Here is a 6,851-nt window from a genome sequence, read left to right on the forward strand (position 1 = left end):
TCGTAATCAATGAAGCATAGAAATAAGTCTTTCTGCACATCTTTACAATTCTACACTAGGACCTGAATTTCGAAGAGGCTTCTCGTGTCACAGTCTCTTCCTTGAATCCAAATTGAGTTGTTCCCATGTGCTCTTCACATTTGCCATATATTCTTCTATGAAGTATTTTTAGAAATATTTTCAATGCATGGCTCATCAAACCTATCAATCTATAATGACAACACCGCTTCGCATTGGACTTTTTTGGCAGAGTTATAAATTTGGATTTAAGCCATTCCTACGGAAATATTCCAGTCGTGTATATTTTATTGAATATAGTTTCTAAAATACTCAGATTTTCATCATTAATAAGTTTCAAGAATCTCGCTTGGCACCTCATCTGGACCTCAAGCTTTGTTGTTTTTAGCCATATTAATTGCCCTAGTAATTTTAGCTTTTGTTATTGGAAGATGGGATTCCTTCACTTTCTTATGAAGGTTGATGTAGATGTTGAAAACACTCTAATGCATTACATTGTTCGTTCATGCAGTTTTCTTTTGTCCTTCTACATTGCGATCTTATTTCTTTATTTAGTCGGTTGTATTCCAATCGGTTTCCATTCCGAAACTCCCTTCTCTTTTCCATCAAAGATAGGATTTCTGGTATATTCAGTGAAATTTCATTTAAAATCGTTTTTGTATTACGCCATATTTCATTGCAGCTGTTATTGACGAGGTTAATGGATTTTATTTGATCATTTATTTCACCTGAAATTCTTGCCTTTATATTAATATCTTTGAGCTTTTCTAGGTTCGGTTTAGGGGTTCTTTGGGGTTTGATAATAGACGTTAGCTTCAATCTCATTTTTGCCAAAAGTAGATTGTGATCAGATTGAACATGTTGATACCTCGAAGATTGAATTAGCAAGTCGGTGGTTAATTGCAATATAACCTACTTTCTTACTATATTCGTTGAGCTATATTCGTTTAGATGGGGATTTCCACTTATATAGCCTTCTAGAAGGAAGTTTGTACCAAGTGCTAGTTAGTTTAAGGCTGTATTCTTGACAGAATTTAAACAGTCTGTCTCTTCTTTCATTTCGCGCGCCCAAACCCAAACGGTCCAACAGCTATCCCTGTTTTACCACAACCAATCTTAGCGTTGAAATCGCCCATTACTGTATTGGCATCATGTGGTTTTGTCAGTTTGAAGATGTTTTTGATTTCTTCATAAAATGTTTCGACTTCATCTTCATCCTTACCAGCTGTTGGAGCGTAGACCTGGATGATATTTAAGTTTACAGGCTTAGCTTTAAATTTCAGAAGTAATGTTCTGTCTGAATATGGGATGAATTCAATCATGTACTACTTCATATATTTTGGAATGATAATTCTAACATCTTTATGGTGGTTTGTGTTGTTGTTGCCCATATAAAAGAATATAGAATCATCTGTATGATGTTCCCCGGAATTTGGCCACCAGGTTTCGCTGATTCTAAAAATGTCTATGCTTAAACGGTTCATTTTTTGAATTGTGTTGCCCAACTTCCCAGATTCTAATAAGCTTTGAACATTCCAAGTTGCAATTTTTAGGTTTAAGTTTCTCCGGGGATTCTTAGCACCCTCGTATTTCCGGAGACTGAGGCCCTTTGTTGATGTTGTACTTCCAGTAGTGGTTTCCTGTTGCCTTCTGAAGGGTTTATAATTTTCCTGCTTCTAATTACTGCCGTCCCTATGGGATCAGACGCAAGCGAGGAAGCCGTCCATTTTGGGCCAGACGCTTCTAGATTTTGTTTTATTTCGGAGTTTCCATCTCCTAGCCTTTGGGAAACCAATCTCATCAGCCACAAGGAGGTAACGTTTCTCCCTCTCTCGTTTTTTCCTGACCTGATTACTACACTGGGGTTGATACCCAATCGTTCATGCAGGTCACTCAGGTTAACAGGTTCCACCACGTGAAGGTGAGAGTAGGAATTAGGTAGGAGTGGCTAAGAGTTCCTAACTGGATGCGTCAACATATATCGCTTCACTGACCCTTTCGGAACCCCTTGTATCTTCGTAATATCTTCTACTTATATTGAATAGAAAACATGTTTAATAATCAAGCGAATGTTAAAAATTTTATATTGAATTGATGTAGTTTAAATCATCCAAACAATAAAAGTAAATGAAATGGCGCATAATTTCATACATTTATCTCAAAAATTAAAACAATTAAACAGCACGACATTTTGAAATTTCAAAACCACAATACTATAAATACCAGTAAATGCCTTTTATGAATTTATAATATTTTCATATTTCATAAAATCTTAGTTTTTAAGTCACAAATTTTGGACCGAATCTTTGATTTTTCCTAAATTTTTGAATGGAAGTCGAAACTTTTTTATACACTGCTTCAATTATCAGGCGATTTGTAAAATAAAAAGCCAACGAATGTAAATTTAAAATTACGAATAAAATTTTGCTATGTACAATCATTTAAGTATATAAGTAAATAAATGTTTACTTTTTTTATATTCAAAGAAGCTTTCAAAAAGTTAATTTTCAAAAGCTTTCAAAAATTTAATTTACGCAAAAAAATGAATTTTGGGTTATTAAAACTAAAAAATTAAGTTTAAATGATTGAAATAAATCTTATCATAACTACTTAAATTATGGTAAATTAAAATCCTTGTTGTTGGATTTGTAAAAGAAAAAGCTGAAAGTTTAAATACAGGTTTTAATTCTATAATTAATCCTGCATTCAGCATGATAAGGTTACAAGAGAGTGATTTATGATGAATAATGTGCAATGGTTATTACATTTTGTTCACAGTATAAAGAGGTGGAACGAAGGGGGGGGGGGGCGAACTTTTTAGAAACCGCTTATGGCGCCGAATTAACTTGGGCCGTGGCTGCTTATGTATAAATTTCTATTGTCAATTATCACTGCTTGATTTTCTCGTTCGATGAATCAGAATCTAACTGATGTGTTATATTTTTTTGTGATTCTTCAAATATTTCTTTAGAGTAATTTCTAAGAATAATTTTTGCTTTTAAAGTTATGTTATTATTTTTAAATATAATGTAGATTATTGCTGATATAGGAATTATTAAGGTAAAACTTGAATAACCAAAAGTAGAAAAAATGGTAAATTTTATGTTCTCGTGTAGAGATTTTATTTTATTAATTTCATTAATATTTTCAAGATGAATTTCATTTATCATTTCAAAAGATAATACTTTTGTTATATTAGATTTAAATGGTGGTAATTGTAAAAGTAGTAATTCTAAAACTTGTAATCTCTTCTCAGGTAAAACTTCCCTCATTTATTCTAACCGTTAAATTAAAAATTTTAATTAAGAATGAGCCATTTAAAGTGTGTCATTTCTCTTTTATATACGTTATATGTTACATCTGTAATCATTCTGTGAAGTTATTCCTGGACTCATTTCTTCTACTGTCGGATTTTACAGACGGATTTTATGCCATCCAAAATATTTATAATACACATATCATTTGTTATTTTAACTATATCTTTTTTAAATTGAAATTTCATTGTTTATTTCACAATTTTGATATGTTTTGTAACATTATTTTTCTGACTGGTTTTAGTAAAATTTGATCGTACTTTACATAATTAGTTAATGGTATATTTATTAAATAAAATATTTAAGTCCAATTTGTTATCACTTTAACTTCCGATAAGTTTAAAGCTTTCTTAATTGAGTTAAAACAAAATTTTTTTTTGAAACATATTTATTTTAGTTTTAATTTCTTTATTACTTAAAACTAGTGAATCTAACGTGTTTCATTTTCTTTAGCCCTATGCATGAGATAGTTTACATTTTGTAGTTGTTCTTTAATTAATTGCATTTGGTATTTTATTTCAAATAGATTTTTTACATTTGTTTCAAATGTAACAAATATAATTTGTTATTTTTGTTACGTTGTTAATTCTTTCATTAACCCAGCATTTACACATACAAGTTACTTGCAAGCAAGTTTGTATAATATTAATTGTCAATTAGTTTTTCGAAATGTCAAATTACTTGCTATTATGACGTAAGCGTTTAGCAAGCTAATTTTTGAAAATGTCTTTGAGAAGAAAACAACTAGCAATATATATAATTGTTTATAAATTTTAGAAACCATAAATTTGCTAAGTTTAATTTTTTCAAAACAAAATTCAAAAATTTTAAATTAAAAAAAAAAAAAAATCAAAACAACAAATTTTTTTTTGTGAATTTCTCAATATGTCAAATTACTTGCTAAAATTACTGGCAGCAAAATTTTCTTGCAAGTTGAACTGCAAGTAAACAAGCAAGTAGAAATATTTCAATATGATAGTAAAATTTTTGTATGTATTGCAACTTTCTTGCAAGTAACTTGTACGTGTAAATGCTGGGTAATTTTGTTATTTATTACAACCTGTTTATTATTGTTACTTATAATATTATTAATTTTTGGTCTTAACATTACTAAATCATCATGGTCCGCCAGCCATTTTAGATATATTCCGCAAATTCTTTAACGTCAAAATTTTGTTTTCAGTTTGCAAACTGTCTGACGTATAAAACTTTTACGGACAGAAATATAGTAAACTTTTTACCCGTAATTGACTTTAAATTTTGATCATCGGTAAGCGTCAAAACAACAAAAAAATTTTTTTTAGATTTAAAATAATTTTATACTTACATATTAAAAATTAACAAAAAAAATATTTTTTATATTATTTTTAACGTAATGATAGTCACTCAATACATCAAATTTATTTACTGAATTATTACGTCAGACTGTCTGCATGTAAAAAAAAAATCTACAATTTTGACGCTTAATTGACTTTTTTTAAACGTTTAAGAATTTAAACTTTGACTGAAAGTAAAAACGCAGTAGAGTATTCGTACAACTCAGACAACTCAGATTTTGTAAAATTTGACGTTTAAGAATTTACCTATTTTTGATCTGGAAGGCTTTAAATAGCTTAATACACTTTCTATTTGATTAATTTCATATTCCAAGTATGGTATTACTATATGTTCATTATTTTGAAACTAAATCATTACTTTTTTTATTTGATTTGTTATATTTCCATATTCTATTAAATTTATTATATGTATGATTTTAAATTTCCGGTTTGTATTTTGGCCGGTCCAATAACAATAGGTATAGTTTGAGATGTTGCATAATCAAGGATTTGAATATCGCCGATTATTTCTTGCATTGAAATAATATAATGGCACTGTTTGATTGTTAATATAAATCAGAAAATAAAATTTTAACTTTTAATATTAGTTTTGTGAATTATTCTTCTCGATTGGGTTTTTAAGGTTAAATTTAAATTTTCAAATACAATTTCTTTTTTATATTAAGTAAAAAGTTTAACACTTATTTTTCTATTTATTTGAACATAAATTACATCTTCTATATGTATTATAATTTTTCATTGGTTGTTTTTTCTTATTATGATATTGAATGTCAAACATTTGTCTATTTTTAATTCTTTGTATATTTTCTAATATAATTTGCTCAAATTATTCTGGGTCACTTGTAACGTTTCTACCAAAATATATATCTATAGGTTTTTACTTGTTGTCGAATGTTTTGAAATAATTATATTCGTAAACTGCTCATTTATTAAGTCTGTAAAACTTGTTTGTACAGTTGTTTTCATTTGTGTAATTTTTGAATTCATTTTTTCAAAATAGTAATATTGGAGTAACTGCGGCTTATTTTTTCTTGCGTTGAGAGCTTTTTTATGCATCTCAATTATCTTTTCTTCTCGTAAATTTTTATCCGTAATGTCGTCTACTTTTTGTTTTATATATCTAATTTTGTATTGCTGAAATATACCTCCTGAAATTTACCCGCAATTTCTTCTGAAGTATACAATCCATTTATTAATGATTTAAATGAGGTTTATTGTCGCATACTTACGGTGCGATAGCACAAGCCATTGATTTGGCTATTCCAAAAAAGGCCGTCGGGTTACGCTGCAATGCGCTTCCTGACCACATTTTGCAACTCATCGCTAAAAGAAATAGTATTAGAAGGAAATGGTTTCGTACTCGAGCCCTTCTTTTTAAGGTTGCTTATTTAAATGATATTATTAAAAATAAAATTAGTGAGTATAGAAATATTAGGTGGAATGGGTTATTAAAAACTTTACACAAAAGCTCTAAACCCTTTTGGCGCGTTTGTAAAATAACTAAAAATAAAAATAGTATTATTCCCCCATTATTAGTTAATGGTACTAAATATGTTACGTGCTCTGAAAAAGCTAATATTATTGGACAGCAGTTCGAATCTAAGCACAAACAGGCCACTGACATTGGTGATTTAGTTTTCACAAACACGGTCAAGTCTTATGTATCCACACTAGATGACTCCGAAGTCATTAGAAGTCTCAAATGTAAGACTTCATCTGGTATTGATAAAATTTCAAATAAATGTATTAAATCTTTTCCCAATTGTTTTATCAAACATCTTGCACTTATATTTACTTCTTCCCTGAGATTGGGTTACTTTCCGGATAGGTGGAAAGAAGCTAAAATTGTTGCTATATTGAAACCAAATAGGGCTCCCAACCTTCCCCAAAATTATAGGCCAATTAGTATGTTAAGCAATTTGTCAAAAATCTTTGAAAAAATTATAAAAACTCGCTTATCTCAATTTATAGACCGAAATATTATTTTGAATGACGTTCAATTTGATTTCAGGACTGGACACAACACTTTACATCCTTTAACGAGAATAAAGAATTTTATTAAAAATAGTTTTGATGATAAAAAAAGTGTTGGTATGGTTACTTTAGATATTGAGGCTGCTTTTGATTGTGTATGGCACGACGGACTTATTTATAAACTAAACATGTTAGGATTTCCTTTATA

The sequence above is a fragment of the Condylostylus longicornis genome, unplaced genomic scaffold (genome assembly GCF_029603195.1).
Source record: "Condylostylus longicornis isolate FDR11 unplaced genomic scaffold, ASM2960319v2 ptg000242l, whole genome shotgun sequence".
NCBI classification, from domain to species: Eukaryota; Metazoa; Arthropoda; class Insecta; order Diptera; family Dolichopodidae; genus Condylostylus; species Condylostylus longicornis.